Source organism: Artibeus jamaicensis, unplaced genomic scaffold, assembly GCF_021234435.1.
Source record: "Artibeus jamaicensis isolate MK-2021 breed Jamaican fruit bat unplaced genomic scaffold, CSHL_Jam_final contig_851, whole genome shotgun sequence".
NCBI lineage: Eukaryota > Metazoa > Chordata > Mammalia > Chiroptera > Phyllostomidae > Artibeus > Artibeus jamaicensis.
In genome coordinates this window covers 6,844,053-6,869,470 of record NW_026521986.1, presented here as the reverse complement: position 1 = coordinate 6,869,470, position 25,418 = coordinate 6,844,053, and the positions used below count along the sequence as shown (strand labels likewise).

The 25,418-nt window shown below is 35.4% G+C and overlaps 1 protein-coding gene across 4 annotated transcripts in view; it reads right to left on the bottom strand.

Moving 5' to 3' along the window:
* The window catches only part of FUT8 (fucosyltransferase 8), a 231,580-nt gene that overhangs the window by 162,820 nt on the left and 43,342 nt on the right, over nt 1–25,418 (bottom strand). For 2 of the 4 annotated variants that reach the window (XM_037125938.2, XM_037125937.2), the window contains exon 2: nt 10,543–10,640. The exons of 1 other annotated variant lie outside the window; for it this stretch is intronic. The gene's annotated coding sequence lies outside the window, so the exon portion shown is untranslated. Of the gene's footprint in view, nt 1–10,278; nt 10,446–10,542; nt 10,641–25,418 lie in introns of all 4 variants that reach the window. One more of the 4 variants, XM_053673294.1, reaches the window with a different exon arrangement.

The window sequence follows — 25,418 nt, the reverse complement described above, 5'->3', positions numbered from 1 at the left end:
TTTCAAAGAACTAGAACAAACTATCTTAAAAGTTGTATGGAACCACAGAAAACCCTAAATAGCCAAAGCACTCTAGGTAGGGGAAAAAAAAAACTGAAGACATCTCACTTCCGGATTTCAAATTGTGGTAGTAGAATAAAAAAACGCACACAGACCAAAGGAACAGAATAAAGAGCTCAGAAATAAACCCAGGCATATATGGTCAATTAATTTATGACAAAGGAGCCAAGAATATACAAAGAGGAAAAGATAGTCTCTTTAATTAATTGTGCTGAAGAAAATGAACAGCCACAGGCAATAGAATGAAACTGGACCCCATCTATGACACAGACAGAAATCAACTCGAAATGAATTAAAGATCTGAACATAAGACTAGAAACCATAAAACTCCCAGAAAGAAACAAAGGAGGTAAGCTCCTTGTCTTGACAGTGATTTTTTGGATTTAGGTATACCAAAAGTAAAATCTACAGAATGGGTGAAAATATTTTTACTTTATATTATTTTCAATTACTGTTTACATAGTAGTATTTTGTTTTAGTTTCAGGTGGACAACATAGTGGCTAGACAACCATATAGTTTACCAAGTCCTGATATTTCAGGTACCCATCTGATACCATGCATAGTTATTACAATATTAACTATACTCCCTATGCTATTATATACCCATGACTGTTCTGTAACTACCAATTTGTACTCCTTAATACCTTCATCTTTTTTTGCCCAGCTTCCCAACCTCCCTCCCATTTGACAACCATCAGTCCTTTTTCTGTATCTATGAGTGTGTTTCTATTTTGCTTGTTTATTTTGTTCTTTAGATTCCACCTCTAGGTGAAATGATACAGTATTTGTTGTTCTCTGTGTGACTTATTTCAACCACCATAATGCCCTCTAGGTCCAAATGATGTGATTTTATCTTTTTTATGGCCAGGTAATAGTCCCTTCATGTACCACAGCATTTTTAGCCCCCTGTCCATGGGGCACTTGGGTTGCTCCCAGAGCTCAGCTACTGTAAATAATGCTGCAGTGCACATAGGGGTGCATACATTCTTTAGAATTAGTGTTTTGGGGATCTTCAAAAATATATCCAGAGGTGGAATCACTGTGTCACAAGGCAGATTCAGTTTTAATTTTTTGAGAAAGCCTCCATACTGTTTTCAACCGTGGTTGCCCCAATCTTCATTCCAACCAACAGTGCACAAGGTTCCCTTTTCTCCACATACTTGACCAATACTTGTTTGCTGATTTATTGATGATAGCCATTCTGACAGATGTGAAGTGGTATCTCATTGTTGTTTTAATTTGCATTTCTTCAATGAGTAGTAATACTGAGAATCTTTTCATATGTTAATTGGCCATCTGTGTGTTCTTTCTTTTTTAAATAAGAACCATTTCTTTTAAAGATTTTTTTTTTAGAGAGAAGGAAAGGGAGTGAGAAATTGAGGAGAAGAAACATCAATTAGTGGTTGCCTCTCATGTACCCCCTTTCAGGGGGTCTAGCCCACAACCCAGGTATATGCCCTGACTGGTAATCAAACCAGTGACCCTTTGGTTCACTAGCTGGCACTCAATCTACTGAGCCACAGCAGCCGGGGCTGTGTGTCCTCTTTGGAGAAGTGTCTACTCAAGTCCTCTGCCCATTAGTTTATTTTTTTAATTTAATTTTTAGAGAGAGGGGAAGGGAAGGAGAAAGAGAGAGCAAAACATCAATGTGTGGTTGCCTCTCGTGGACCCCCAACTGGGGATCTGTCCTGCAACCCAGACAGGTGCCCTAGACTGGAAATCGAACCTGCGACACCTTGGTTTGCAGACCAGTGGGGCTCAATCCACTGAGCCACACCAGCCAGGGCTCCACTTTTTCATTAGACTTTTTGTTTTTTTGGTGTTGAGTTGGAAGAAAATATTTTTAAATCATATATTTGATAAGGGGTTAATATCCAAAATATACAAAGAACTCATACAACTCAACAGAAAAAAATTCCAATTTAAAATGGACATTTTTCCATAGAATACATACAATAGCTGACAGGTACATAAAAGGTGCTCAACATCAGTGGTCATCAGGGAAAAATAAATCAAAACTACAATGAGATATCACCTCACACCTGTCATCAAAAAGAAAAATGATAAATGTTGGTCAAGATATGGTAAAAAGGGAACACTTGTATGCTATTGGTGGCATCATAAATTAGTGCAACCACTACAGAAAATAGTATGGAGATAACTCAAAAAAATTAAAATAGAAGTACCATATGATCTAACAATCCCACTTCCAGGTTGATATCCAAAGAAAATGAAAAGAGGACCTCAAGGAGATATCTACACTTCTATGTCCATTGCAGGATTATTCACAATAGCCAAAATATGGAAAGAATTTGTGTCCAACAGATGAATGAATAGAGATATGATCAGGAGAGAGAATGGCGTATTATTTGGCCATAAAAAAGATGAAAATTCTGCCATTTGCAACAGCATGGATGGACCTTGAGGGCATTATACTAAGAGAAACAAGTCAGAAAAAGACAAATACTACATGGTATCACACATGTGGAATCTAAAAAAAAAATTAAACAGTCAAACTTACAGAAAAAAGAAAGTAGAAAAGTGGTGGGGGAAATTTTAAAAAGGCACAAACTTTCTCAGCCTAAGAAGAATAAAATCTCAGGCTCTAATGTAAAACATGGTTACTATGGTTGATAGCACTATGTTACATATTTAACGTTTGCTAACAGAAAGATCTTAAATGTTCTCATAAAAGATAAATGGGTGAGGTGATAGGTCAATTAGATGGTGAAAATTCTTTCATAATGCATTCATATATGAAGTCACTAGGGTATACATATACTTTAAATATCTTACAATTTTGCCTTGGCCAGGTGGCTCAGTTGGTTGGAGTGTCATCTCACTCACAAAAAGGTGTGGGTTCAATCCTAGATCAGGGCACATACCTGAGTTGCAGTTTGAACCCTGGCCAGGTTGCATGTGGAGGGCAACTGATTGATATTTTTCTCACATTAATGTCTCTCTACCTCTGTTTCTATCTGTCTCTGCCTCTCCCCCTTCCTCTCTCAGGGCAGGGTTTAAGATATGTGTGTGTATGTGTATGGTCTGTCCAGAAAGTACCCTGCCATGGAATATGAAAAATAAAGACATTTATTGAAGAAGATACAAGATACAAGAAACACTAAACATAGGACAATGATGCCTCAGTCCCCTTCAGAGTAAGCACCTTGGGACCTCACACAGTTCTCCCAATTGCCATCAGCTGCCCTGTCATATTTTCCGGAATCTCACTGATGGTCTGAAATCTCTTCCCTTTCAAAGGTGATTTTAGTTTTGGGAAAAGCCAGAAGTCGCAGGGTGCCAAATCTGGGCTGTAGGGAAATTAAGTCACCTGAGTGATTTAACGTTTCACCAAAAAACTCTGCATGACATATGATGTATGAGCAGGTGCATTGTCATAAAGCTGTCAATTACCAGTTGCCCACAGCTGCAGCCTTCTGAATCATCTGAATACTTTCCCCAGAAGAATGTTCAAAATTTGATTCAGATTTCGTTGCTCTACTCAGTCATTTTGAATGTGATGGCCACACAGTATACATGCTCACTCAACAGCATCTATGGCCCCCACTAATTAGTACAGCGAAGTCGTCTCTTTTCACACATGTGCATTCCCGTCCATCCACTTTGGCTGCAGGTTACTTGGATGTTGCACAAACCATTCTCATTATATTAACAATGACTGGACTTTTTCCAGACAGACCCTGTGTGTCTGTGTATATACAGAGGGTCAGGCACAAATAATGCCCCTTTTTATTATTTATTTATTTATTTTCAGAGAGGGAGGAAGGGAAGGAGAAAGAGTGGGAGAGAAACATCAATGTGTGGTTGCCTCTCACATGTCCCCTACTGGGGACCTAGCCTGCAACCCAGGCATGTGCCCTGACTGGGAATTGAACCAGTGATCCTTTGCTTCACTGGCCCATGCTCAATCCACTGAGTTAAACCAGCCAGGGCGCTCTTTTTTATTACAAAATTATACGCATATAATTCTGTAACATAACAATATCACACTCAAGCACATCGTATGACATTGCAGGTGAAATATTCAAATTAAAACTATAAATTATTACACCTATATTACCCTACCAATCACACTCAAGCAGGAGTTACTTCTGCCAGATTATATATTTGTATATACACATACACACATTATATACATGTATATATCTATGTACACACACACCCAATATACATATAATTTTATTTGTCAATTATATCTCATAAAGCTGAAAAGGTGAAAAAAATCACTTATCTATGGAAATTTTTAAATAAATGATTTGTTAATTTTTAAAAATGTCCTCAATAGCTATTTTACTTTGCATGTTTTCATTTCTATCTGTGGGCACCAGGAATTTCTACAAAAACATCAAGAGTACATGAAGATACTATTTTCTTGAGTAAAGAAAGTTTCAAACTTTCTTTGAAGTTTCAAACTTTATCTTTTTCTAATATAAAAGGATAAAGAAGTCTTAGGTTCCCAAGATTTAAAGATATCAAGACTAAGAAATATATTTCCCATAAATTAAAGATAGTTAGGATAGTAACATTTGCTTCATATTGGAAAATGTTACAAGTGGAGGTAAATGAGGTTTAAGGAGTAAAGTAATATATTACAAAGAATAGATTCTTTCCAGTATTTACTATTTAGTCATAGATAAATCTGTATTCTAACCTTCTCTAAATATCAAAACTAGAAAGCCACATTATTGAAATTTTCTGATGTTTTGTAGAACAAAAAAACATAAACAACTTTCTCATAATTTATAGAAAAGTATTTAATTATACACAACAATGCTAAAGTATTGATTATATATGTCCCATTTAACCTGATAGCCTCACAGTAAATCAAATATATTTTACATAGCTATGATAAGTATATACATATATAACTAAAAGATATACTACTCTTCATTTATCCTTTTCCCATTGAAACTGGTTTTAACAATATGGTGAGCCTGATTAAAAAACAAGTAAGAAACTCCTTTCTATACTCTGAAAAGTTGGTAAGAAATGCCCCAATAATCCTAAATATGGTGGCCAAATATTCATATTTTCCTAATATCTGCAGAGGCTAGTGTTTTCAATGGATGCTTATTGTAGTCAACTAAAAAACCAAGCAAGCATTACAAGAGGAATACAGGAAGCCACAAAGCAAAAGGTAAACTATCAAATAATAATTTACATATTAAAAGAGAACAAGGACCATTTAATTTCAAAGCATAAATTATATCTGCAAGAGATTAGATCCACCTGCAGTCAAAAAGTACCTCATAAAAGCAAAGAAATCATGTGAAGCTCAGACACAATTCACCAAATTCAAGACTCAAGAGTGTTAAACACCAGCTACTTGAAACCATTAATCCATTTAAAAAGGTACAAGAGAATAGCTGATCCATTCAGTCACAAGCTGAACTCCCTGAAAAGCACAAGGTAAGCTTTGGAAGATTGGCTGCACATACCAAAGTTTGCAAATCATCTATCAAAAATTACCTCATTTGACTTCTACTAGAATCATCACAGAAGGATGAGGCAGAATTTAAAAAGTCAATTACAATTTAAGTTGAAGATTTATCATCAACTAAACAAGCTGCTGCAAAACCCTATTCAAATCTCCCTCCAGCCATATGTATACTTTAAAGTTTTTCATTATCATACATTATTACTGTTTCTTCTACTGCAGAGCACCTACATAACAGGATCCAAAACACAGTGCAAAGAAGGCAGGGAGTAAAAACTGAGAGAACTTTCCAGCACTACAAAATACTTAATTCTTTGTTCTTTGAAGTTTCATAAAGATACTGCCTTCTGAAAACAAGAACTAGAAACAGTCTAAAATCATGATCAGGGTAAGGGGACTATTTGGGGGGCAAGGGGAAAGTTGGTGAGGTAGTTGGGAGAAGACTGCAAGATCCAATGATAGGCCCTGACTGCTATGGCTCAGTGGATGGAGTGCCAGCCTGCCAACCAAAGGGTCACTGGTTTCATTCCCAGTCAGGGCACATGCCTGGGTTGTGGGCCAGGTCCCCAATAGGGGGCATGCAATAGGCAACCATACATTAATGTTCCTCTCCCTCTCTTTCTCCCTACCTTCCCTTTCTAAAAATAAATAAAATCTTTTTAAAAACTCCAATGACAGAAAAATCTACTGTGAAAATACTAAAAACCTGAGAATTTCTACCCTGGCCTTCTGTCCTTGTTCCCTACAGCTGCTTCTCCCCAACCCTCCTGATAAAATCCAAATTGTGCAATGGCCAATAATCAATAAGATCAATTCTTTGACAGTCTTCATTGACCAACTATTCCCCAAACTAGATGAATTATGCTTGACCCCCTACTGCTAAATGCCTATAAAAAATTCTACCATCGTTCCTCCAGTTACACCTCTCTTCCAGAGCCTTTTCACACCCAGCATTATCTTATGCCGAGAGTGGCCTGGTTAAATTTCTTTCAAACTGGGAAAAGTTCTAGGAGGTCAACATAGTGAGAATTTGCTTCATTTTTATTTTCTTACTGGGCTCCAAGATAATAGTGAGCACTATTTCTGTGTCCATATAGACTCACCAGAAAAATAGACAATAAAAAAGTAAAGTTTCCACTGATCATTTAAAAAAATAATAAAGACATTTATTAAAAGTCTACCTCTACTGCTATGTACTTTTATCTAATTAATTCTCTTTAATCCTCATTACAACCCCTGGGATAAATATTCTTATGTTCATTCTACAGATGAGACATCAGAAACCTAGATGGTAAATTTTTTATTATGAATATTTTATTACACACAAAAAAGTATGACTGCAATAATTACCAAAAACTCCCCAATGTGCATCAGCTGGTGAGTGCATATGCTCACTGTAGTGTATAATAATAAAAATAACATTTTTTTAAACCCTACTAGTATGCACAATATAGATGAATCCACATCCATTATGCAAAGTAAAAGAAGCCAGATTTTAAAAGGTACATGCTGCTTCTGGTCAAGGTGGCAGCATAGGTAAACACAGCTTGCCTCCTCACACAACCACATCAAAATTACAACTAAAACATAGAACAACCATCATTACAACTTACAGAAACTGAATTGAATGGAAGTCTGACAACTATGGAGTAAAAGGGACCACATCCATCCAGACTGGTAGGAGGGGTGGACATACAGAACAGGCTGGTCCCACATCCATGTGTGGTGGATGAAAATTCAGAACAGATATCTTGGAAGCAGGAGTCCAGACCCAAACCAGGCCCCAGCCCAGGGTTCCAGTGCCAGAAAGATAACTCCCCATAACTTCTGGGTGCAAAAGCAGTGGTGATTGAGTCAATGGAAAAAACATTTGGAATCCCAAGCAGCTCCCCTTAAAGAATCCAAACATGAACTTAGTCAAACTCACTCCCTCTGAGCTCCAGCAACTGGGTAGCAGCTTTAAAGGCACCAGTGGCATAAAGGGAGTACCTGAAGTCTGTGGCATCAAGGCAAGAGCTGGGGGACAGATTTCTCACTGACAGAAAGGGGACAGAGACCAATATTCCTCTTCTGAACCCTTCCCCAACAAAGCCACAGAGCCAGCACAGGTCCACCCAAGATATGAATGTCTGGTCTTGGCTCATATCACAACTTCCTCAGTCCCATCAAACAAGCAACTGCCAGCCTGAGTAAGACCCTAGCCCCTACACCTCTCACAAAGTGGCCCCAGGCCTGGCACTAGCAGCAGCCAGTCTAGATTCACAGCTTGGCTTCACCAGGGAATCTCCAAGCTCAGCACAAGTAATAGCCATCTCAGATGGCTTTACAGTTCAAGCAGGATGGCCCCAGGCAGAATACAGGTGGAGGCTGACCTTGGCCTGCATCACCCTGGGAATCCCAGTGGACAGCGACAGACCACATTGGAGCATCACCACCCAACCTTGCAAAGCTGATCCTTTATGGAGGGCAGAGGTTGGTGGTCAGTGGTCACAGCCAGTCTTTGTAGCTGACTGGCCTGGGTAAATCCCTCCCATTGACCTGCAAACAGCAACCAAGGCTCAACTCTAAGAGGTGGGTATTCTCAGTCCACACAGAGGATGCACCTCAAGCACTTATCTTGGGTGATAGGAAAGGCTGTACCATTGGACCATACAGAACACCTACTACATTAGGCCATGCTGCCAAGACAGTGAGTCATAGCAGCTCTACCTAACACATAGAAACAAACACAGGGAAGCTGCCAAAATGAGGAGACAAGGAAACATGGTCCAGATGAAAGAACAGATCAACACTCCAGAAAAAGAACTAAACAAAAGGGAGATAAGCAATCTATCAGATGCAGAGTTCAAAACACTGCTTATAAGGATACTCAAGGAACTTAGTGAGGACCTCTAAAAAAGCATAAAAAAGATCAGTCAGACACAAAGGCTACACTAATTGAAATAAAGAACAATTTACAGGGAAACAACTGTAGAGTGGATGAAGCTGAGAATCAAATCAATTAACTGGTACATAAGGAAGCAAAAAACAACCAATCAGAACAAGAAAAAGAAGAATCCACAAAACACAAGGATAGTGTAAGCAGCCTCTGAGAGAACTTCCAGCGTTCCAACATTCACATCATAGGGGTGCCAGAAGGAGAAGAGAAAGAGCAAGAGACTGGAAATCTATCTGAAAACAACAATGAAGGAAAGCTTTCCTAATTTGGTGAAGGAAATAGACAAGCAACTCCAGGAAGCACAGAAAGTCCCAAACAAGATGGATGCAGAGGCCCACTCCAACACACATCAAAATTTAAAAGCCAAAGGTTAAAGATAAAAAGAGACTCTAAAGAGCAGCAAGGAAACAGTAGTTATTTACCTACAGGGGAGTTCCCATGAGACTTTCAGGTGATTTCTGTAAAGAAACTTTGCAGGCTAGAAGAGACTGGCAAGAAATATTCAAAGTCATGAAAACCAGGGACCTACAGTGAACACTGTTTCACCCAGCAAATCTATCATTCAGAATCGAAGGGCAGATAAAGAGCTTCCCAGACAAGAAAAAACTAAAGGAGTTCATCATCACCAAACTATTGTTCTAAGAAATGTGAAAGAGACTTATTTTAAAAAATCAAAACTATGAACAATAAAATGGCGATAAATAATATTTATCAACCACTGAATCTAAAAAACAAACTAAGAAAACAAGAAGAACAGAGACAGAATCATGGATATGGAGAGAATTTTGGTGGTTGCCAAATGGAAGGGGGCGGGTGGAGAATGGGTAAAATGGTGAGGGGATTAAGAAGTACAAATAGGTAGTTACAGAATAGCCATGGGGATATAAAGTACAGTACAGGAAATGGAGTAATCAAAGAACTTACACATGACCCAGGCGTGCTGGGTAGAGTGGGTCAAAGGGGGAAAACTGGGACATTGTAATAGTATTATCAATAAAATATAATTTTTTAAAAAGGTACATGCTAAGGTACATATTAGGAAAGTCATTTAACTATAGAGACAAAAAAATACATCAGTGGTTGCTCAGGATTGAGGTAGATTTGAGTGAATTTAGAAGATTATAGTGATAAATGATAAATCTGTCAAAATTCAGACTGAACCCTAAATGCAAATAAATAAAAAGTTTAATGTATGGCTAAAATCTGGACAAGTAACAAACTGTTAAAACTCAGCTACTGTCAAAAATTTTAAGATGAGTTATTTTTAGCACCAAATACACCACAGAACAATGCAAGAATACGATGTACCATATTCAGCTACAACTTGATTTTTGTTTATTTTTTTTTAAATCCTCACCCCAGGACATTTCTTCACTGCTCTTCGAGAGAGAGGAAAGAAGAGAGGAAGGGAAAGAAATATACATGTGAGAGAGAAGCATCGATTAGTTACCTCCTGGCATGTACCCAGTCTTGGTACGGTTCACTCCTGGATTGGAAATGGAACCTGCAACCTAGGTATGTGCCCCGAACAGGAATCGAACCTACAACCTTTCAGTTACTAAACAATGATCCAGCCAACTGAGCCACATCAGCCAGGACCAGCCACAACTTGTTTTATGCAGCCCTTTTACTTTAAAGTACTAAACTAAAAACCAAAACTATATGAAATAAAACATTTTTCATTTTATGCATGTCGTATTATACATAGTAGGTAATCTGAAAATATTTGTTAATACAGAATTCAACAGAGTTTAGACTGGCCTTTCTACTTCACTGATACATACATATGTAGCTTCAAACACAAAATCATTCATTTCTCACCCTGACTGGTGTGGTTCAGTTGGTTTGGCAGCATTCCACAAAGTACAAGGTTACCAGTCTGATTCCCAGTCAGGGAACATCCTGGGTTGCAGTTCGATCCCTGCTTGAGGTCCATACAAGAGGCAACCAACTGATGTTTCTCTCCCTCTCTTTCTTCTTCCCTTCCTCTTTAAAAATAAAATAAATTCTTTTGTAAAGTATTCATTTCTCAAAATACTAATATATAATTAGAATGGGTAATTGCTGTGCATAAAATTTACTAACCTGAATTTGTTCAGTTAATCAGTAAGGGCAATAGAGCACTTTGTTGTGAATGAAAACACCATCAGGGTCATGGGTATTCTCTTAACAAAAGTAGCAACCTAGAATAAAAGAAGAAAATACGAAATTCAGCCCTACTCAAATTTCAGTTAGTCTTAATATAGTTTCTTTTTAATCCCTTTTTTCTTTCTTTATGTAGCCAATTGTGATATATAAAATGTTTGTACATTCACTTATTCTGCAAGCAGTGCCTTTCAAATCCAAATAAGGAATGGGTTTTCATTTTGTAAATCACACTAAAATGCAGTAACATTCAGTGCTTTAATCTCTTTCATAGTTCATCTTAAAATAAGTCAACACCCATAAAACTTCCTCTCTGAACACAAAATTGTTTAATTTTGTCTATTTTTTAAAATACAGAGCAATTGAAATGTCTCTCTTTTCACATTAATGCTTAACATCTTCTATATCCCCATAATCCAATTAGCTGTACAACCTAATTTGTGACTATCTTCTACACAAATTTCCACTCAAGTCAATTCAATTTGCTCACTTTCCACAGAACAACTTTGGTATTCTCAGCTGTCACCCCACAACATACCATTCCTTCTTTTTAGAACAGGGACTTTTTCTTCCTTATCCTCTTTGTCAATCAATGCACATCAGTCAACTTTCTCAAAATCCTGCCCCTCTCTTCCTCCATGAGAGCTGATATAGTCATTCTGTACTCCATTAATCCTTGCTAGAATATTTTGCTGCCTTATATAAGTGCTATCTCATTGTGTCTTCTGATTAGAGACCCTATCTCCTATTTTTCTTGCTTCTTCTCCATCATCTCAGACCATGTTTGACACACAGAAGTATTCATTATGACTGACCGAAAAGTGAACTGGTCTTAACTTCCTAACTCTATGTTCTACAAAGCTGGCTAGATATTTTAAGTAAGTAATACCCTATAACTAATGTTCTCTAGGCATCTCATATTTACTATGACCTAGCCAAATATTATTAAAGTGAAGCATTTATAATGAAGATGAACTTGTCACAAACTGTTTTCCGTATTGAAGGCCATTATCCTTTTCATTTAATAGTGTTTAGTTTATCAAGCTGAAAATGGACTATAAACATATTACACTAGGTAAGCTTTTATGTTTATATCATCAACTTCATAAAAGAATAATTATCAAATTTATTTACATTGCTAGGTTTCTACTTCACTTTCAATGAAAACTTTGTAGGTCATTATTGGCATTGATAAAATACATTTGAATTCAGAAGCATATATGCACTTCGAAAGTTTACTATTTCATAACAGGAAATAAAAATTTAGCCAATAACCCCATAAAATAAGACTTCCTGCCAAAGCAAACACTGCTATGTAAAATAATTTGAAAACTAAATAGCACAGTATTTTATTCATTGTTTTCTTCCTACTCAAGCTTTCATTAATATATAAGACTTAATAAATGCTTTTATGGGTATTATAAAAATGGCAAAATTAAATAAACCATCCTTAATTAACACAGCCAAAGATATATAAAAATGTTATCATACCTATTTACTATTAGCCTTTTAAAACACAATTCTATGCTGTAACTCAGTAAAATGATCACTTTTATGTATGTCAAGTTAAAGAACTAACTGCAAGGAATTAAGAATCTAATGATATGCTACTGAGTCGTTAATGTGTACCAAATGCCTTAACTAAGCACTGTACATGGGACAATGTTAAATCATTTAAAATCTCATAACCACCCTATAATTATCATCTCCATTTTACAGTTGAAGTAACAAATTCAGTTAATAAATGGTGAGGTTAGAATCTGAACCCAGATCTGACTCCAAAACCATAGTTTTTTCCACTCTACCAAGTTACAATCTACATTAAATGTTGGTTTTCAATCATTTATTAATAAAATATCAGTAATATTATCATTCAGCCTCAATTGCACCAAAATGTAAACTATCTGTAGTATATGGTTTAACCTGAAACTCAGATATACTTATAATCCCTGATGGTTACAAGCTAGTAAATGCTTGTCACCTGACAAGCAGTGAGGAACACATATATAAAAATAGGCAGGCCATCATGAATGAACAGGCTATTCTGAAACCTGTTGAGAATTCAGAATGCACTACCCTTTTATATAAAAACAATGATAAAAATAGTAATTCTATTCCCAGGCTAGCCCACACTGAAAAAGTAATTAATCAACTATTATCTACCTACCATTTATAAATATTGGGAAGTGTGTGTGTGCGTGTGTGCGTGTGTGCATGTGTGTGTCCGTCCATGGAGAGGGAGTGGTATTAATATTCTAAGTTCCAAATTGTGAACTCAGGAATTCATCTGCCTCCCACTTTGTCAGTGAAAGCTGAGATGTCCCCGACATCCATAGCACCATGGCAGCCTTGCAAAGAGGCGGGTACTCAGCAGCAGAATCTAGGGTCAACAAGATTAATAGTATCTGCTGAAAAATCTGATCACATAAGAGAAAGTATTCCCCCACACAGGAATCACTTCAGGGGAAATTTCTGAATTTCTACACTATAGAGCACTTAAAAAGTATTTTACAAATTAATTTGGTGTACTACAGAAAACACACCTTTACATTCCTTTTTGTCTATTTCTACTTGAGCATAAAACTATCAATTTGGCAAACATTAAGGTTTAAAATATTAATACAGCAACTACATATTATCTCTACATTCATTTTTTAAAATCTATGATTATTAAATTATTATTAAATTATTTCACTTAAACCTCACAACAGTCCTTTGACCTTGTTGTTAACCCATTTTACAAATACAAAAACAGAAGTTTAGTAAAGTAACTTCTCTCTTCAAGGTCACACAACAAATATATGGTAGAATAAGCTCTGCTAGCAAAGATCGTGATCTTATTCACTTTACTATATTTACTGAGCACCTAGCAGCAACACTGTAAAGGAAAAAAAGAGGTACAAAATCACAGACCTTAACCAGAGATATTCACATTCTGACAACCATTCAACAAATAATTCTTGAGTCCCTATTACGTCCCACATACTGTTTGAAGTTAAATCCAAGATATTTGTACTGATGGCTCTTCATTGAGGTTCTCCTTAAATAATATTAACTCTACTATATAATAATCTCCATTGCCAGGGATTTTTGGAGAAATGGCTGATTCCACAGAATCATCAGAAACTTACAAAGCAAGCATGGAACAACATTATTATACCAGGAGCAGAAAGCTATCAAACACTACTACGATCACATAAATGGATTCGGAAATCTCTTAAAGCGGCTCCCACTGGCCAAAGATAGGACAACTCGAGCTTCATTAACCATATTAATTGTAATCGATTAAAATCTAAATATATCTAAATTTATGAGTGCATAGCAATCCTTTAAAAAATAAACAAAAACACCTTCATTTTTAAGGAATAAATTTACTATCTCAAAAACTGGTAAATAAATAATTAAGTATTTATCCTATTTTTCCTTATAAATTGTGCTATTTGATAACAAAATAACAGGTGAGGACAGTATTTTACAGAAGTATCCTAAGTCACAGTAAAAGAAAAATTATTTAGAATATCAACACTTTGCAACCCCCAATGAATCACTGGATGTAGGCATTAAATATCAATGGCTCATAACATCACATACACAAAAACAGACTCATGCAGATATCAAGTACCTCCTGATGAACACAACACCAACTACATACAGTTCTGCCAAAGAAATCACACCAGAGTCTGATCAAGCCTCTGGATACTTAGCAAAACCTGCAAGACATATAGAGAACAGACTAGCATGCTGAATTACACCATTGGTATGCAATTCACGGAATCCAAAGAATGGGAAACCACAAGTCAAAATGTCCAGAGTTCAAATGCTGAACTGTAGGGAAATGAAATGAGAAGAGGGACTTAAAGATTAAAAGACTCAAAAAAAACATTTCAAATTCAAAAAGGAAAATAGGTAAGATTAAATTATAGTGTCCAGAGATACGTATTTGGGGGATGAAACTGGATACTGTAAAAATAAAATAATACTTAGTACTGGGGAGGAAGGCAGTTCTGATTGGGATAGAGTACATAGAAAGCAGCTGGGGTAGCTGGCCAAGTTCTACTTTTTGACTCAGATGGTAGTTATAGTTGTGTTTACTCATTATACATTAAATACATTTGGTTTTTTTGTGTGTGTGGTTTTCCGAATCTGTGCTTTATTTTACAACAAAATGTTTTTTTAAAAAATTCTGAATCTAACAGACAGTTAAAATCCTAACTCTATCACATTCCTGTTGTATGATCCTAGGAAAGGCACTTAATATCTCTATGCTTCAGTTTCCTCATGTGTAAAATAGGGAAAATAATACTTAACCATAATTATGAGCAAAGTATAGTTAAAATGTTCAGCAAAGTGCCCACTGGATAATATTATTTCAATAAATGAGTTATCACCTATTCAAAAATGTGAAGTTGTATTGAGTAACCATGCAAATTCTTTGTATAGAATGATTACAGTACTATTTCCTTTAATATTAAAGATTTCTGCATTATCAGTCACTCTGCATATAAATTCTTGAAAGTTAAAAAAATCTAATAGAGAAATCAGAAAGTACTTACATAAGATTATTTAGTCTGTAGTGAGACCAAATGCCTTAAAAAGCAGACACATATGATTTTGGATTTACTTTTTCAATTAAGATACAGTAAAATTGACTTTTGGGGGGAGGACTGGGAGTATACAGGTCTATGAATTTCAACATGTGTATAAATTTGTGTAATCACCACCATACTCAGGAAATAGAACAGTTCCATCACACCACCAAACTCCCTCATGCTATCACTAGTTTATCCTCCTCTCCCCACCCATAATCCCTGAGCCAGTGATCTGTTCTCCATGAGTATAGGTTTATATGTTTGAGAATGTCATATAAATGGAATCCTGAGACTGTTTTCTTTCACTAACCATAATGTCTTTAATATTCATTCAATCTGTTGCATACACCAACAGTTGGTTCCTTTTTACTGCTGAGTACTGTTCCATTATATGATATATCCATTCACACATTGACACTGGGGACACTTCCAGTTTTTGGCAATTATGAAAAGAGCTGCTGTAAACACTAATGTAGTAGTTTTTGAGGTGACATGGTTCCATTTCTCTTGGGCAAATACCTACGGGTGGGATTTCTGGGTTTTATGCTAAATGTTATGTTTAACTTTGTAAGACTGCCAAACTGTTATCCAAAGTAGCTGTACAATTTTGCATTCATACCAGCAATGTGGTAGAGTCTCAGTTGCTTCACATCCTTGCCAGCTTGGTATTGTCAAAGTTTTTTGTTTGCTGTTTTCGTTTTGATATTCTAATAGGTATATAGTGGTATCTCTTCGTGGTTTTAATTGGCATTTGCCTACTAGCTAATGATGCTGATAAACTTCTGATTTTTTTTACTACTACATTTAATTCAACTTGTTAAAGAACTAAGTTTAATATTTTATCATTCAGCCTGTTAGTGGAATGAAAAAGTTTTATAAATTAAACTAAGCTTGATGTCTTTTCAGAATCATTTACAACACTGAAGATTTCAAATTGGCTTCACAAGCAATAACAGAAAGTATATGCAAACATTTTCGATGCACTGGGTATAAAATGTACTCAAATAAATTCAACTTATACTAAATTGAGTTTGTGTAGCTTCTTAATAGAAATTGAAAAAATTAACAGCTTCTTTTTCAACTTCCTTCTAGGACTCATCTTTCCAGAAGCTCCTTCCACAAAATAACCTAAGTGTACTGTTACCACTCAACATTTACTGAGTGTTTGTTTTGTGCTAGGCAATGTTAAACCTTATCTATCTATACAAATATTACTATGTCAGATGACCTTGTTCTCAAACAGTTTATACTATTCATTATTTTTTTAAAGTAACTACTTTCTTGTTTTCTAAATAGCCTTTCTCTTTTAGAACAGTTTAAAAGAAAAATTCATAAGATAGCAGAGTTCCAATATACCATACTCCCTCAGTTTTCTCTATTATTATCTTACATTAAAATGGTATATTTGTTAAAATTAATAAATCAATAATACTAACATATTATTATTAACTAAAACCCACAGTTAATATATTCAGATTCCCTTCTTTTTTACCTAATAACCTATTTCTGTTCTAGGATCCTATCCAGAATATGACATTACATCTAGTTGTCATGTCTTTTTTTAGTGACTTAACCTTTTTTAAGGACTTGATGGTGTTCATGAGCACCAATTAGGTATTTTGTAGGATGCCCCAGGGATCGAAGTAGCAACCTGGGTATGTGCCCTGACCGGGAACTGAACCTGTGAACTTTTGGTCTACAAGATGACACTCCAACCAGCTAATCCACAACAGCCAGGGCATACCATACTCATTTCTTTTTAAGATATTATTTATTTATCTATTTTTAGAGAAGGGGAAGGGAGGGAGAATGAGAGGGAGTAAAACATCCATGTGTGGTTGCCTCTCACTCGCCCCCAACTGGGGTCCCTACCAGCAACTCAGGCATGTGCCCTGACTGGGAATCAAACCAATGACTTTTCTGTTTGCAGGCCAGTGCTCAATCCACTGAGCTAGATCAGCCAGGGCTCATTTTTAAACTTAAAAAAATTTTAACTCATTATGAACAATAACTAAATAAAATTTTTTAAAAAATTTTAACTCATTAAATGAATCTCATTGTAATGCAAAGCTTGGTTAAATTTTTTAAATTATTAATCAACATATATGTTTATTTCTCTACGAATACATGAAAATAGAAAGCGAGCCCTGGCTGCTGTGGCTCAGTGGATTGAGCACTGGCCTGCAAACAGAAGTCACTGGTTTGATTACCAGCTGGGCACAGGCCTGGGTTGCAGGCCAGGTCCCCAGTCAGGGGTGTGAAAGAAACAACCCGTCAATGTATCATCTCTTGCATATTGACACTTCTCTCCCACTCTTTCTCCCTCCTTTCCCATCTCTCAAAAATTTAATTTAAAAAATCTTTAAGCCCTGGCTGGTGTAGATCAGTGGATTGAGCACAGGCCTGTGAACCAGAGGATCGCAGTTCAATTCCCAGTCAGGGCACATGCCTAGGTTGCAAGCGAGTTCCCTGCAGGCCAGTTCCCAGCAGGGGACAAACTAGAGGCAACCATACACTGATGTTTCTCTCCCTCTCTCCTTCCCTTCCCCTCTAAAGATAAATAAATTTTTTTTTTAGATCTTTAAAAATAGAAAATGGTCATTATTCTAAGGTGCAGTAATATAAACTACAATTAAACTGACATCTATATTTCAACAATCCTGATCTCTAACTCCCCAACCACAGTGTACACTAGGTCTCCACATATCAAGGAAGGAAGGAAATAAATTACAAAAATTATAAAGAAAATTAGTTACCTGTCAATTTATTATCTCTGCAAAAAAATACCTTGCCGCTTATCCAAGATGTGATCTAAATAGGAAATTAATGCCCTGGCAGGGTGCTCACTTGGTTGGAGCATCCTACTGCGCACCAAAAAGGTTGTGGGTTCTATTCCAGTCAGGGCACACACTTCCGTTGCAGGTTCTACATCCAGTCGGGGTGCATATGGGAGACAATCAATGTTTCTCACATTTCTCTCTCTCCCCTGATCTCTATCTCCTTCCCCTTTCTCTCCAAAATCAGTCAACATATCCTCATGTGAGAATCAAAAAATAAGTACAAAATTACTAAAAATTTGTGCAAAACACATTTACTTTTCATAATTTGCTTGTATTTACTCATTTTTCCTCTTCTATCCAAATGGCAGGTATGATATTTGTTATATCATAAAACACAATTCTAGTTCTGTAACCTTGGGTCTAAAATAATTACTACAAGATTCTACTATTATAACTGCTGCATAGGTAAGTTTCTCCTCAAATTCACTTAGGTCAAACGTACTTCTCATCTACAACAAGTGAGACAACTGGACTATGACATATATGATAAACTCTAATGCTGTGACTTACATACACATACCAGTCACAGATGTAATAAAATCTAAGAGTCAAAAACAAAAAAAGATTTTAAACCACCTGAGAAGTCCTTCCAAGCAAGAGGGCTTTTCTGGGCAGATGCAATGCACCTTAAGGTAGTTGTTAGGACAATTCACTTAGGACACAGAAGTTATTGATAAGCTTGGTAAAAAAGGTTTTATCAAGTGAAGATAATACAAATCAAATGTGTTGCAGGAAGTATCAATTATTCCAAATCTAACTACAGTAAATTCTAACTAAAGTAAAACTTTATTTCTTAAACAAGTCAAAGGCATGGGAATAAGAAGGGAGGTAACTATTCTAGATTTTTTTAAAAACTTATAACAGATATTACACAACCAATTATAGTAAGTAGATCTCTCAGGTCTTCATTCAAACAAACCAAATGCAAAATGACCTTTTGTACAGTAAGTAGAAAGTTTAACACGAACTGAGTATTAGTCAATTTGAAAGAACTGAAGTTAATTTTTTTAGGTATGATAATTGCACTATGGTTATACTACAAAAAAATTTAAGTTTCATCCTCAAGTATTTATGGATAAAATATCATTTCTGGAATTTTCTTGGAAATACATCAACCAAAAAAGTATTGAGGGAGGGTAGAGGTGAAAGTCAAGTGATGATACTCTACTTTTGTGTTTCAAGTTTAAAATTTCAAGTGTATTAATAAATAAAATAAGCAAAACTTTAGTACTTAGTTATTAAAATGTCTTCCCTTCAAATAAATTAGTAACTGGTAGCCATATGACCAAGACCTAACACAGTGCCTGTCATATAGTACTTATCTGCTCAACAAACAAAGATTTGCTGAACAAATTACTGAATTGCCGAATTGCCTAACAAAGAACAGACCCCTAAAATTCAAAGGAGGTAACACGAATTCCTAAGAAAATGTGCCTGTCAAGTCTGGGCAACAGTACTCATAGCATGTTCAGGAAACTGTCCAGTACAAGGGCAGGAATTTCAAAGACAAAAGAAAAGCTATCTAAAAATACCCTCCCTAAAGGAGTAGGCAAAGTTCAAAAGTATATAAAAAAGTTGGCAATGGGCAGCAGAAAAGATAATCTGGTGTCATGAGGGGGAACCTGGAATGCTTTAGAAGCTAGGTTCATTCTCAGGAGTACCATACATATCCTTAGGGTGATACCTAAGATATCTAAAGTGAACAAGATAATTTCTTTCTGACTTCAAGGCCTTTTCCTTTCTCTGTACCACAATCTAGATAATTCCTCATCCATTATATTTAAACCAGTGTGACACTACTAACAGTATTCTGATCACTCTTTACAAATATTCTTTCATTTTCCTATCTATTCTATGAACAACTAAAACTTTAGAAAAAATTGGTAGTTCTAGTTTAGAAAAGTATATGATACTGCTTAAGAAACCACAGATGACTGTGCCACAAAATAAATAATTACTGCATTAGGAAAGAAACAAATATTAAATTAATTATAAAAGACAGTATTATCAATGGTAGAGAAAGAAAAGTGTTACAAGTACTAATCAAATTCCATTACTTACTATCCGCATTTAAAAAGGACCAGTAAAGCCATTGGCTCATATAACATTTCTATACAGTATTCCTAAAATAAAATAATTTTCAACTTATAAAAGAGGTACAAGAGCAGAACCAGAGTGGTTTCTTAGCACTAGGAGGTTGTTGTACATATTTTTCTGTTTAGGAGGGTATAGGTTTATCCCTTTAAAAATCCTCTGCATCCATAAAGAAAAACTTGTAGCTTCTCTTTTTTTCAAAACACTCTAGTTTACCAAGTACTTTGCTTGAATAAATAAGACAACACAATTTTTGTACCAGGCAAGAACTTTAGTCAAAGTGACAAAGAACACAGTGCTTCTAACACCTTTAAAAATTTTTTAATATATTTACTTATTTATATTCAGAAATATGGTTTTAAAGAAATTTCTGATCCTTCATTTGACCATCCAGTTCAAGTGCCTAACACAGTCTGACTTGAAATTATGTCTTAATTGCAAATTACCTGAAGTTACTAGAAAAGAGTCTAACTAGCCCAGATGAGGTACAATATCCATTTTCTGAAAAGACTGAATTGTTTCCCTCCATCTCTATTTGTGCTTCTCCCTGAGTATTAGTGTGATTCTAAACATTCTGATTCTAAAGCTTTTCTACATCTTTGCAACCTCAAGACTAGAGAGGACCTCTTTCCCTGATAGGCTGACTTCCAAAATGCAGAACAGAATTAGTATTTGCTATCTCACATAACCATCCTTGAATTGATAACTATGATGGTAATAACTAAAGTACGGGGTAGGAGACATTCTCCAAAAGAGGCAGGTAAAAAGAGGGGGATTAGTGACCTAGACATAATCACTGGAGGAGTTGCCGGTAGCCAATAAACCAGTGCAAAGAACCTAATAGCTACGCGTTATTTTTTAATTATATCTTTTTAATTTGGAAATAAAATATTTGTAACTGCACTTACACATTCATTTATATTTCTGTCTAAAATATTTCTTTAAAGTAATTAAAATTTCAGAAACTAAGTAACTAGCCTTTACAGCAACTTCTAATTACAATGTTGTACCTGTGGACAAATATAGAAAATGTTGGGAGCAGAGACTACAGAGATTCAGAAGTAGAGAGTGAAAAGGTACCCAGAGTTCAACCACAGACCAGGAAGCAGAAGGGGAACTAACTGCCTTAGAATGTAGTGGGGGAGAGATGGAGAGTGTAGTAGATTCACCTATACATAAAGAAAAAAAAACTGTGGCATAAACAAAACAGAAGTTCATTTCTCTATGACATAAAATAATCTGAAAATAGGCAATGGAGGGCTTGTTCTACCATGTCATCAGCATACAGTGTCCTCCTGCTCTCCATTCATTCCACCATCCCTGTCCTCATGGTCTCTGCTGGCAACTGGAGAAAAAGATAAGGGTACATCTCTCCCTTTAAGTAAAATTTTGGGAAGTACCACACACTTTCACTTACATATATCATTTCATTGATCAAAACTGCTTCACAGGTTTATAATTTGATGCAAGGGAACCTCAGAAAATTAAGTCTTTCAGCAAGTGAACAGAGTGTCCACTAAATATCTAGGTTTTAACTTGAGAAAAACAGAACCTAACAGTAGATCAAAAGCAAGAAAATGCAGATGAAAACTGGAGATGTGAATACAAACTTTCCTTCTTTAACTTCAAGCTACAAAATGGCTAGAATGAAATATTGTTGATTATTACTTACCTGAAAAAGGAGAAAATAAAGAGGAATGGGACCTTTAATTCTACTTCTTAGACTATTTCTTATTCCACCCCATATTATTACAAGAAGTTCACTTGAGAAATAACAAAAAGTGTGAACCAAAAATGGGAGCCAAAATAATTTGGCTCAAAGTTATTAAATCTCCTTACAATACAAAGGTATGAAACTATTTAACAAACAGAAAATACCAAGATAGAGGACAGTTTAAATCCAAACAAAATCGCACCACCACTCTTCTACAGGTAAAACTTTTAAGTTACTTCCCAGGACTAGAAACTCAGCCTAAACTCCTCTCCATACCCACACCACTGCTTGGTAAACCTCTCTCCTTGCGTGTAATAAAGCAGATCTAATCTCCCTGATTCTCCTTCTTAATCTTTTAATCTTTTAAGGATTTTACTGCAATCACAATGAAATCACAAGAATAATCTCATTTAGAAATTATAAAGTTTTTAAAAATTTCATAAAGTCCCCTGGAACCTCAAATATTCTCACTTTACTAGACAGAACTAATGATGTCAACTAGTATTCATTCACATACCTTATCTCAAACATGTAAATTGCATTTCTAAGACCCTAACCATTATGTGATCTATTTCAAAAAGCTCTTCTTTAACACAAGCACAATACAGTGTTGGCCATGGTGATGGTGGTATTAGAACAAAATTAAGAACTTTAGAGGCTCCAAGTACAAAAAACAATAGTATAATCCTCTTTCTCCTCCCCATTAAATACTAAACAAGTTAATACAATAAAATTCTTATTTCTTTTCTGATTACTACATCAAAATAATTTTTTAAATAAAATTCCATTTTTTTAATTCCAATTTTAATGGAAAAAAATTCCAATAAAAAAATGGAATTTTTTTCAATGTTTTCTTCTACTTTGCTGATACCCTAAGCCTTTGGTAGCTATGCCTTTTGGGTAATCAACACTAAATAGTCATAAGAAATAAAAGTAAAAGCAGTTGCAACTTGAGGGGTTCTACTCTGTGTCAGGTATTTTATATGCATTACTGATAATTCTTACCACATCCACAAATGATTGATATAACCAATCCTAGTATGGTGATAAATGGCTCCAAAAAAGCCAGAGGTCCAAGGTCACTCATGCGGTAAATAGCAGAGTTGAGTATCTGAAATAGGCCTTTATATCTCCCAGGTCTGATACGCTAGACATACTGCCTATAGGACATTTCAGGAAACACCAAAAACTAATTTTTAAATGCATCATTTGATTCAAGTCCTCAAATCTTCTTTGGAACCTAATCACCAATAATTCTAGACAATGAATGTAAATATATAGCCAAGACCACTTTTTAAAAATGTGAATGGTCTCCTCTGGATTGTGCCATGTAGCAGCTGTAACGCAAATGTTTGTCAAAGGCCTTGTCCAGGCCATTTACTGTTCTGTTTTGGGAAAAAACTACAACCATTTTCTAAAAAGTAGATAAGCATTCTCAGAATATTAAAGAAAAATATTTTAAAGTACATAAATATATACTGAGCATAGTCATTAGGAAAATGCAAATTAAAACCACAATGATATATATGCATATTATAAGAGCTAAAATAAAGAAAACTGATTCTACTAAGCATTAGCAAGGGTGTAAAGCAACAGGAAATCTCATATATTGCTGGTGGGAATGCAAAATGATCGAGCCAACTTTGGAAGAGTTTGGTAGTTTCTTACAAAATTAAACATACACTTACCATTTGATTCAGCAACCCCACTTTTTGGTGAAACAGACTTAAGTTCATACCCACCCCCAAAAAAACGATTCTCAAATGTTTACAGCAGTTTTATTCATAATTTCTAAAAACTAGAAACAATCCAAACATCTCTCAATACGAAAAGAGATAAACCATGGTACATCCATCCATACTATGGATTATTACTTAGCAATGAAAAGGAACAAATTACTGATACATACTACATGAATCTCAAATGCATTTTCTACATGAAAGAGGCTGACCAAAAAGTCTATATAATTCCATGGATAGGACAATAACTTATAAACAGAAAAAACAAAACAACAGCCAAGGAGAACAGATAAGTTTTTACTAGGGGGTTAGATTTAGTGGGAAAAGCTAACTATAAAGGGGCAACAAGAGCTCTGTGTCTTGATAATGGTGGCAGATACATGTACTATGCATTTGTCAAACCCATAGAATTATATATCACAAAGTGTGAGTTTTACTGTACATAAATTTAAATTTTTAAAAATTAATATGCTTAAAAATAAAATATGCCAAATGAGAAAAATAATAAAAGAAAGAGTATTTTTAAATGACTAGTTCTAGAAATGATTTTCATCAGGAGATAATATAGCTGGCTCGACTGAGCTATGGAGATAAAATCCAAAGTGTTTAACACATGGTTTACCATGTAGTGAAATTCTGAACTGATATTGGGTTCCCTTCCCTTTACCCACTTCTCCCTCTTACATAGGCATTTCTCTCTCCCTGTGTCTACCCTTCATTTCTTTCTTCCTCTGAAGTGGTAATAGATTTTTTTGTACTATTTCATATTCCTTTCCTATTTCTTTGGTTAATAGAGTAGCCCCCCAAAACTTATCCTCATGGGATATGTTCCAAGACCCCCAGTAGCTGCCTAAAACTATCTATAGTACCAAACCCCACTTAAACTTTGTTTTTTCCTGTACATACATACCTATGAAGTTTAATTTATAAATTGGCACAGTAAGAGATTAGCAACAATAACTATTAATAAAACAGAGCAATTATAACAATATACTGTATTCAAGTTATGTGAATGTGGTCTCTCTCAAAATATAGTCACGTGTGCCTTAACATTAGAGATCTGAGAAATGCATCATTAGACAGTTTTGTCATGGGAACATCATAGAATGCACTTATACAAACCTAGACTGTATAAACATTCTGTAATGAATAATGAGGCTTTAATCATTTAAACCACCCACAGGTGGCAGTAAATTCAATATCATAGTCAGGCCTAGCCTTTTCTTTCAACATTATGAACAAACATTTTGCTTTGGCCATGACTGTCATGGTGCAGAGAAGGATAAGCTTCTATTGTCTGGTCTTCAATCTAGGTCATTAGAAATTTCTCCATACCTTTGAGAGGCCCTTTTCAAAATCTGTTAGTCTTACTGATTTCAGCAAAGCAGATCCTTAAACAAATTCCATCATTTGTTCTTGCTCTTCAAGATCATAGCTATGATCTGCTTGACTGGCACATACACTGATTTTCCACCTTTGTAGTCCTTAACACTTTTAATTTCATTTCCAATTCAGTCACTTGACATGGCTGCTTACTGGCAGCACTAACAGTAAATTGTCTATTCTTAGGAACTATGATGAACAAAACAACACAAGATTAAATCAAGCACAAGAGAAAATGATGCCATCGATATAGTATAAGATGTATGACACTGCAGCTGGCATAACATAGCATACTATTTTACAGCAAACTTTTTAAGTAGAAAGAGTATACTGTAAAATAACAATAAAAAGTATAGTATTATAAATACATAAACTGGTAAGAGTCATTTCTTATCACTGTCAAGTACTATACATAATGGTATGTGCTACAATTTTATGATTGACAGCTCAGTAGGTT